This window comes from Dipodomys spectabilis, unplaced genomic scaffold (assembly GCF_019054845.1).
Source record: "Dipodomys spectabilis isolate Male_0828 unplaced genomic scaffold, ASM1905484v1 ptg000131l, whole genome shotgun sequence".
Lineage (NCBI taxonomy): Eukaryota > Metazoa > Chordata > Mammalia > Rodentia > Heteromyidae > Dipodomys > Dipodomys spectabilis.
The window spans coordinates 1,812,908-1,822,978 of record NW_024870808.1 but is presented as its reverse complement, the minus strand read 5'-3'; the positions used below and the strand labels follow the sequence as shown (position 1 = coordinate 1,822,978).

The 10,071-nt window shown below is 34.5% G+C and overlaps 1 pseudogene; it reads left to right on the top strand.

Annotated features, from left to right (window-relative positions):
- The first annotated feature begins 9,501 nt into the window (after positions 1-9,501).
- LOC122116352 lies at positions 9,502-9,598 on the top strand (annotated as a pseudogene).
- Positions 9,599-10,071: the final 473 nt, after the last annotated feature.

The following is a 10,071-nucleotide window of genomic DNA, read 5'->3' as shown; positions in this document are numbered from 1 at the left end:
ATAATGTCCTCTAAATTTAGGTAGTTAATGATGCAATATTTATACAGGATTATATCCTTGGGTGCCTATTTGTAACAAGGAAACATTATTGTTCCTAACAATGCTACTGATCTTCTTTCCCTAAAATTCTGTGTATAATGGAAAATAATTATATTGTTCAATTGATTGCTCACGTTTGCAATTTTTTTGTCAATGACTATTTTAAATCTTTTTCATTTTAGATTTAATCATACTTTGAAGCATTTTTAGCTAGGACCAAAGGGGATGGCTTTTTCAAGTACTTATTTATCCAACTGAGTTAGCTCTGTGTAGCTAACAGATTCAAAGTAAGCCTTGCTTAAGAGCTACTTCTAAACTTCTGCAGCTGAAATTTTCCCAAATGAAGTCTCATTGGCACAAATGTCTACTTGACACTTTACCATTCTTCCATGTAATATCAGACCAACCAGAATATCTTACCCTGATAGTGTAAATTGTCTTACTTGAACAAAACAAATCTTAGTTCCAAGGGATAATAGAAAGATGAATATTTCAGACAGAACTTTTCAGACTAGAAGGTTTTTATCAAAATATAATTTTTTATTATACCTACCATTTCAAAAGTAGCTAAAGCCAAGAAGGTGAAAAAATTGTTCATATGCATGATTACCTAATGTCCTGGCCTATCTACCTTCCAACCAGGCAGGAACTTAGACGAATGCTTTTCTATCACCAAATATTTTCATAGCTCCAGGAGAAGTCCATATGTTTCTCCTTGATATTAGGCCATAAATTGGTAATGTTTCTTCTTGCCTTCAGTCTGTAAATCTACAAAAGTTAAATGTTTAAGTCTAACTCTACCAAACACTGAGGTAGAGATAATGGAATAATACTTTAAAATAGAGTTGCTTTTGATACCCTAACCAAAACAGAACAATGCAAAGCATGTGCTATTATATTATCTTTTATATAGTTATATATTTTATATTTATATGTGCTGATTTTATATTTCACACAGTGAAACTTACTAGAATCAATTGATAATTTGAAAAGTAAATTGATATTTATTTATTCCAATAAATAGAATTGGAATATAAATAATTAGGTTTAGAATATATATTAGAATATAAAAAGTATCAATGCAATGTCTTCGATATAAACTTGTGATACCTTCTATGTGTTCATGGTCTTCTGAATTCACATTGTTAAAAATCAATGTTGTTTCCTCTAATCTATTAGAGATTTTACTCTGATGCTCTGTTTATTGTTTTAACTCACTGGTCCCAAACTGTTTTTCTCCATATTTCTGATGCATTCCTACAGATTATACTCCAATTGTGCTAATATGATATCTAAAAGACATTATTCTTCTATAGACCCATGGGTCCTAATATCTTATGGCTGAGTTACCTGCATCATTAGATAACAGGGGCAAGACTTCTCACCTAAGCCTACGCAACATGCCAGCAGAAAGTAACTGAAAATCCATCTCAATTTCTCATTTCTTATATTTCAGGGCTCCAATTCCTTGAGAAACAAGAATTAGCAGCAAGCAATTGTGTAATGCAAGGCAACTTAAAATGAAAGATGAAGTCACAAAATCGAGAGAAATTACTGTATTTCAAACTGAATTTACAGATGGCCAGCCCATATGAGTGAACAAGATCAGAAAATGTCACAAGATTATTTTTAATACCCCTCCCCTAATGACTAATGTAATATATCAGTCCAGCATAAGTGGGCCCAAAAAATAGTTCCTGTAAGGATGGATCCGTGATTGATCTACCATGGTCAGGAAAACTTGACTTAGAGGTCAAATATAATTCAGCAGAACATTAATTGAGAAGATCGGTAGTGCTTCAAAACACTGGTACTTTAGTACAACTTGGTTCTGTGGTATAAAAAGGTTGTCATTCTCAAACCAAACTACATTTAATCTCCTGAAAGTGTATTCCTTTTCAAATAAACTTTTTGAAATCACACTTGCCAAAATAACCTTTGATAAGTAGATGACACTTAGTGACATTACAAGTTTTTCAAGTGTAGGGAGCAAGATACAATAGAGTTGATTTATTTACCCAGCACTAATGTCAAACAGGTTCAAACATTCATTAAAATCTAGAAATAGTACCACGCACCATTTGTGTTGTTCAGTAGGTGCCTTCCAGAAATTTGTTAAATGGATTAGCCTCCCATATTTCAACCCCAAACGTTAGCTAATAAAGTAAATTTCATCACTTAATAAGGGGCATTTTAAAAAGTCATAAATACTTGCCTTATCATATACTGTTTTGTTTTCCCTCTGTCTAGCATAGTAATAAATATGTCTTTAAATCTTGAGTATGGGTACTCATCTGAGATGTGACAAAATCTATCTTCTATTTCTATCATATTCCTCTATAGTAGTAAATGTTGGTTTTCTTCTTTTTCCAAAACTTATAGGAGGTAGAAAGTCTTATTCCATGTAAAATAAAATAACCACACATCATTTTACAAAGCCCTTTATAAAAACTGTTAGTTAAGAATACATTCAAAGCCATTTTTAAACTTTCTTGTTGACTAAAGATTAATCTTCAAATGAATGAGAATATAATCATGTCTAGGTGTTTCAAGTCTCCCGTCTTGCAAATTGTTATTGCAGATGAATGAATTATGGAAATATAAGCTGACATCAGTTCAAGTATATCCAGGATTGAAACTCCATGGAATGTATATAAACCTTTCAAATATTAACAGACAGTTTAACAGAATGACTATCAGGAAGTTGAAACCAGACAGGCATAATAGTAAAGACATAGAATGAATGAAAAATGGAACAAGGGGCAAGTACAGCTAGAATACTCAATCTACACATTTGAGAAAGGAAGTGGTAAATCGGAAATAAATCTTGGGGAAGGGGGTGGTTGAGAATGATAGAAGCAGTCACTGTGATCCAGGAGCAATGGATAATTAGGTGGACATATTTAATTGTAAGACACTTGCACAACCTTTGGAAATTCAGTTAAAAAACACAAAAACACATAAAAATCACAACCAAACAGCACTCTCTAGGGAGTATGAATATGACCTCTCAAAAATTTTAAGCAGTTAATGGAGGGAAGTCTTGGTAAAAGCAAACAAAGATGTCCAAAGAGGGCAGTTTGGTGTAGGGGAGGATTCCGAAAAGATTTAAATAGATTATCTAAGGTTATAAATCACCTATATCTGTGCAAATATTATCTTTCTTCTATGAGTTCTCTTTGTCTGAACTGGATACCCCAGTCCTGTACCACAATTAATAGCTTGGAAAGATGGAATGGAAGAAACAAGATGAAGAACCCATTACTCCACTGTAGAGAAAACAATCCACTATTTTTTCTCTCATCTCTCTTCACTACATTTTATTCATACTTTTAGGTCAAATCTTTTTGAATTACATTTTCTTTCTTTATTCTGGCAAAGTAATTGGTCAAATAATTCACTAAAGATTATTTGCCATTTTCTTGATTATGCTGTTTAATTGACTAAGCGAGTCCATTAAACTTTCCTCTTGCATTTGGTTACCATGAAACAACATCTATGTTAATGAGGACAAATCTAATGTAAAAATTGTCTCCAGAAAACCAGTCAAAGAAGCTGTGATTACAAATACTTGGCTAACTTTTTTATTTTTCCTTTACCTTGAAAGTCTTCTTGTGTCTAAATTGCCCAGAAAAATAAGTACTCCATCACTTTTTGTTTCAATCAATTCTAACCTCAAGGATATATTTTGCTAACAAGATGCTTAGAGGAAACCAAAAAATACTCCATTTTTATCTTCTCACTTAAGACTCTCCTTACATACCATATCAGGAACAGTGAAGTTATTCTTTGCAAAATTATTACAATATATTATTTTTCTCTTGTTCTTGCATTTGCTCACCAAGATGTATGGAGAAGAATAGAGGTAAATCACCCATTCCTTGGAAGAAAGGTCTGTTACAAAAGGACAACGCTTCTGTGTCCTACTTGTATGTCCTCCTCTCAGCTCTTTCCTGATTTCCAATTAAACACAGCTTCTTGGCTTCAAGTCTATTGAAGCCTCACCCACTGCTTCATCTTCATAGTTTCTCTTTTAAAACTCTTTTAAGGGTAGAGACCCAGCTATATACAACCAATCTGAAAAAGATCACAAACCACAAAATCTAAAGGAGTTTTATGACTCTTTAGGAGGACGATTGGGAGACCTAGGACTCCCCATGCCAATCTTTTGCTCATCATATTCCTGCCTCGGTTTGTCCCCTTTCCTATTGGCCAATACTCGTCTCTGTAACTGATCTGGATATGACCAGGTGTCAGGAATGGTAGTGGTTAGAGCCCCGTTCTTTTTTTGTCTAGGAGACAACTCCTCCGCTACTGGCACTCTCAGCAATCACTGGCAACCCAATGGCTCCTATCCTTTTGCAGGTTTGGTACGTGTTCCCCCATTTATTGTTCTGGCTACTAATGACTCTCAGTTTTCCCAGGTTCAATTGATTCGTCCGCGCACTAAAAGAGCACTAGGATTGATCATTGCTACAGAGGCTTCAGCTACCACCGCCGCTATATTGCTGTCCCAAAGCGTGTCCACCATGCAACAGATAAACCAGCTCATCCCTCAATCATCTTAAGGGAGGCCTCCTTGTGCTCCAACAACGAATAGACTTGCTCCAAGAACAGATTACGTTTCTTTGATTACAACAAGGAGGACTATGTAATGCTATGACTACTTCTGTCTGTCAGCTTTCCACTCCCGCACCCAATTTCACTGAACTTAGTAACTACATCAAAGACCCTTAGTCCCTTAAGTACTTAAACTTCACCCAAAACTTGCTGCATGATCTTACCCACCTAAACCAGACCACCATACAGCTTATTCCCGCTGCCTCCTTTTTAGAAGATGTGCTTTAAAAGTTACAACAATGGTTTTTGCCATCCTCTCTGGTCATCTGGGGAGGCCTTGCACTTGTAGGGCTTACTCTCCTAGGAATTGTTAAATGCTTGCACTCCTGGCAAAAACGCCTCCAACAACGGGTCACCATAATGATGGTCCTTTTAATAGAAAAGGGGAAAATTGTGGGTAGAGCCGGTCAGATCTGGTTGAGTCAGCTAGATTAGCAGTTGAAGCACACTTCCTGCTCATAGAGACGTGACCCACAAGCACGTCTGCCTAGCTTGCAAGCCATGAACTGTCCATGCTCCCTACATGCCCCTGGGGGCCCAATCAGTGCCTGTCACCAAGCAGTGCCCATCATCAACTCCCCGCTAAGTAATTGGCTGGGAAGGACTCAGGAGGTTGCGAAACCTGGGGCTATAAAATCCCAACCCTTGTGCAGAAATAAACCAGACCTGCTTAAGCCTGTTCTCCTAACGTGTGTTCCTTGAGTGCGTCGTTCACACCTAACTCCTGCCAGAGATCTAGCCCTACAATGTAGCAATGGGGGAGGCCTTATAGTCCTTCACCTTCATTAGACTTGAAGCTAAGAATTTGTGATTAGTTGGAAATCAGGCAAGAGCTAAGAGGAGGATAGATAAATAGGACATAGGAGCATTGTCCTTTTGTAAAAGACACTGTCATCCAAGGTATGGGTGATTCAACTCTATTCTTCTCCATACATCTTTTTGAGCAAATGAAAGACAAAGAGAAAAAAATAATCTATTGAAATATTTTTGCAAAGAATAACTTCACTGTTCCTGATATGGCATCTAAGGAGAGTCTTAAGAGAGAAGATAAAAGTGCAGTATACTTCAGTTTCCTCTAAGCATCTTGTTAGCAAAATATATCTTTGAGGTTATAGGTGACTCATCCAAAAATTGGTGGAGTACTTATTTTTGAGGGCACTTTAGACACAAGAAGACTTTTAAGGTAAAAGAAAAAAGAAAAATGTATAGCTAAATATTTGTGATCACAGCTTCTTGGACTGGTATTTTGGAGACACAGTTTTACATTAGAGATTGTCCTCATTAACATTGATGCTGGGTTTCCGTGGCAAGGGGGAAGTTTAATGGACTCACTTGGACAAGAAAACAGATGATAGAAAAAAATGGCTAATAATATTTAGTGAATTATTTTGACCAATTACTTTGCCAGAACAAAGAAGGAAATACATAATTCAAATCACTTGACTTAAACTTATGAGTAAAACTAGTCAATAGAAAATGAGAGAAAACGTAGAGGACTGTTTCCTCTCCAATGGAGTAATGGGAATGGGTTCTTGATCTTGTTTCTTCCATTCTATCTTCACAAGCTATCAAATGTGGCTCAAGACTAGAATATCCCGTTCAGACCAAGAGAACTCACAGAAGAAAATATTTGCAGCAGATGTAGGTGATTTATAACTTTAAACAATCTATTTACATCTGTTAAAAATCCTCCTCTACCCAAAATTGCTCACTTCGAACAGCTTTGTATGCTTTTCCCAAGATTGTCCTTCATTAACTATTTAAAATTTTGAGAGGTCATAATCGTACTCTGTAGAGATTGATGTTTGGTTGTGCTTTTTGTGTGTTTTTGTTTTTTGTTGTGTTTTTTCACTCAATTTCAAAAGGTTCTGAAAGTGTGTTACAATTAAATATGTCCATCTAATTGCCCAATGTTCCGGGATCAGAGTCACTCCTTCTATCTTTCTCAACCAACCCCTTCTACAAGATTTATTTCCGATTTACCACTTCCTTTCTCACATGTGTATATTAGGTATTCTAGCTGTACTTGCCCCTTGTTCCATTCTTCATTCATTCTATGTCTTTACTATTATTCCTTTACTATTATTACCATTATTTCAACTTCCTGATAGTCATTCTGTTAAACTGTCTGTCAGTACTTTGAAAGGTTTATATACATTCCATGGAGTTTCAATTCTGCATCTACTTGAACTGATGTCAGCTTATATTTTCATAATTCATTCATCTGAAGTAGCAATTTGCAAGACTGGAGACCTGAAGCACCTAGACATGATTTCATTGCCATCCATTTGGAAGGTTAATCTGTAGTCAACAAGAAAGTTTAAAAATAGCTTAGAATGCATTCCTAACTACCAGTTTTTATAAATGGCTTTGTACAATGGTTTGTGATTATTTTATTTTACATGGGATAATATTTTCTACTACCTATAAGTTTTGGCAAAAGAAGAAAACTAAAATTTACTACTGTAAAGGAAAATGATAGAAATAGAGGACAGATTGTATGTTTGTCAAATCTCTGATGAGTACTCATATTCAATTCTTTAAGCCATATTTCTTACTATGTTAGACAGGGAAAACATAAAACACCATATGATAAGGCAACTATTCATGACTTTTTAAAATGTACTTATTATGTGATGAAATTTACTTTATTAGCTAATGTTTTGGTTTGAAATATGGGAGGCTGATCTATTTAATAAATTTGCGAAGCCACCTACTGAAAAACACAAATGGTGGGGGGTACTATTCATACATTTTAAGGAATGGTTGAACCTGTTTGGCATTAGTGCTGGGTAAATAAATCAACTCTATTGTAACTTGCTCCCTACACTTGAAAAACTAGTAACCTCACTAAACATCATCACTTGTAAAGTGTTTTTTTTTGGCAAATGTGCTTTTTTAAAGTTTATTTGAAAAGGAATATATTTTCAGCAGATTAAATGTAGGTTATCATTTGTTTGAGAATGACAACATTTTTATACTACAGAACCAAGTTTTACTGAAGTACCAGTGTTTTGAAGCACTAAAGATCTTCTCAATTAATGTTTTTCTGAATTATATTTGACCTCTATGTCAAGTATTCCTAGCATTGGTAGACCAATTATGGATCTATCATTCAGGAACTATTTTTTAGCTTGCTGATACTTGACTGAAATCATTCATCAATCATTAAGAGAGGGGTATTACAAATAATCTTGTGACATTTGTGGACTTTTTCACTCATATGGGATGGTCATCTGAAAATTGAAAGTTTGAATTACTGTACTTTAACATTTTGTGATTTCATCTTGCATTTTAAGTTGCCTTGCATTTCCCAATTGCTCACTGCTAATTCCTGCATTTCAAGGAATTGGGGCCCTGAAATATAAGAAATGAGAAATTGAGATGGGTCTTCAATGACTTTCTCTTGGCATGTTGCATGGGCATAGGTGGGAACTCTTGTCCTTGTTATCTGATGATGCGGATAAATGGGACCTGGGATCCTAGGACCCATGGATCCTGTGGAAGAATAATACTTTTTAGACATCATATCAGCAAAATTTGAGTATAATCAGTAGGAATGTTTCAAAAATATGGAGAAAAACAATTTGGGACCAGCGAGTTAAAACATTAAACAGAACAGCAGAGTAAAATCCCTTATAGATTAGAGGAAAACGTTTTTTTTACCATGTGAATTCAGAAGACCAAGAACACGTAGAAGGTATCACAAGTTTATACCAAAAACATTGCATTGATACTTTTTATATTCTAATATATATTCTAATCCTGATTATTTATATTCCAATCTATTTATTGGAATAATATAAATTAGTCAAATTATCAATTAATTCTACTAAGATTTACTGTGTGAAATATAAAATCAGCACATATAAATATAAAATATATAATTATCTATAATATAAGAAAATGTTTTTCATTGTTCTGTTATGGTTAATGTATCAAAGGCAACTGTTTTAAAGTATTATTCCATTATCTCTACCTCAGTGTTTGATAGAATTAGAACTAAAGCTTTACCATTCGGAGATGTGCAGCCTAGAGGCAAGAGGAAACACTGTGATTAAAACACTCCCAAATTAAGGCCTAATAAGGAGGAGAAACATATGGACTTCTCCTGGAGCTATGGAATATATTTGGTGATAGAAAATCAGTGGTGTAACTTCCTACCTGGTTGGATGGTAGACAGGCCAGGACATTAGGTAATCATGCATATGAACAATTTTTTCACCTTCTTGGCTTTAGCTACTTTTGAAATGGTAGGGTGTAATAAGCAGTTATATTTTGAAAAATACCTTCTAGTCCGAACAGTTCTGTCTGAACTGTTCGTCTCTCTATGATCCCTTGTAACTATGATTAGTTTTGCTCCAGTAAGACAATCTATGCTGTCAGGGTAAGACATTCTGGGTGGGCTGTTCCTACATGGAGCAAGGGTAAAGGGTCAAGGAGACATTTGTGCCAGCAAGACCTCATTTGGGAAATTTTAAGCTGCAGATGTTTAGAAGTAGCTGTTAAGCAAGGCTTACATTGAATCCATTAGCTCCACAAAGCTAACTCAGTTAATAAATAAGTACTTGAAAATCAATCACCTTTGCACCTATCTATAAAGGCTTCAACGTATGATCAAATTTCAAATGAAAATGATTTAATAGTCATTGACAAAATCTTGCAAATGTAAACAATCGAACAAACAACATAGGTTTTTTTCCACCATACACAGAATTTTACAGAATTAAGATGAATAGCAATTTTGGGAACAATAAGGTTTCCTTGATACAAATAGGCAACCAAAGATCTATGCCTGTCTTAAGATTGCATCATTAATTACTTAAATTTACAGGATAGTACATGCTTCAGCAGCAGGTCTACCTGAATTACAATACAGAGATTTACATGGCTCTTGCACCAAGATGATATGAAAATTTGTGAAGTATTCCATATTTTTCATTCTTCACATGCAAGAAATGAAAAACAGTTATTAAAAAGTTGATTACAAATATACAAGTGTAATAATATATGTAATTAATAGAAATAAAAGTTAGTTTGACATCAGTGTATTCAATCTTCACCGTTTTAGAAAGGCCTTTACATAGCATAACCTTTACAAAAATTTTGAAATAAGATAACATTGTCATTTTATCTTAAAATGTTTCTATATGGAATGCAATCTGAAAGGACACATTTATTAATGAACCTATGTATTATAAAACAATGTCAAATTCAAAGTATTATATCTAGGAGAGAATGAAATAGATTATGGACATTATACAAACAGAATACTAAATATTTTAAAGTATACTTTTTCAGACAAGCACCAGAAATATCTTTAGTTTCTGTACTACTCATTTCAACAGATAAGTTAAGATTATTTCTGATTTAAAAAATTACAAACTCTATAGAAATCACTATAGATGTATA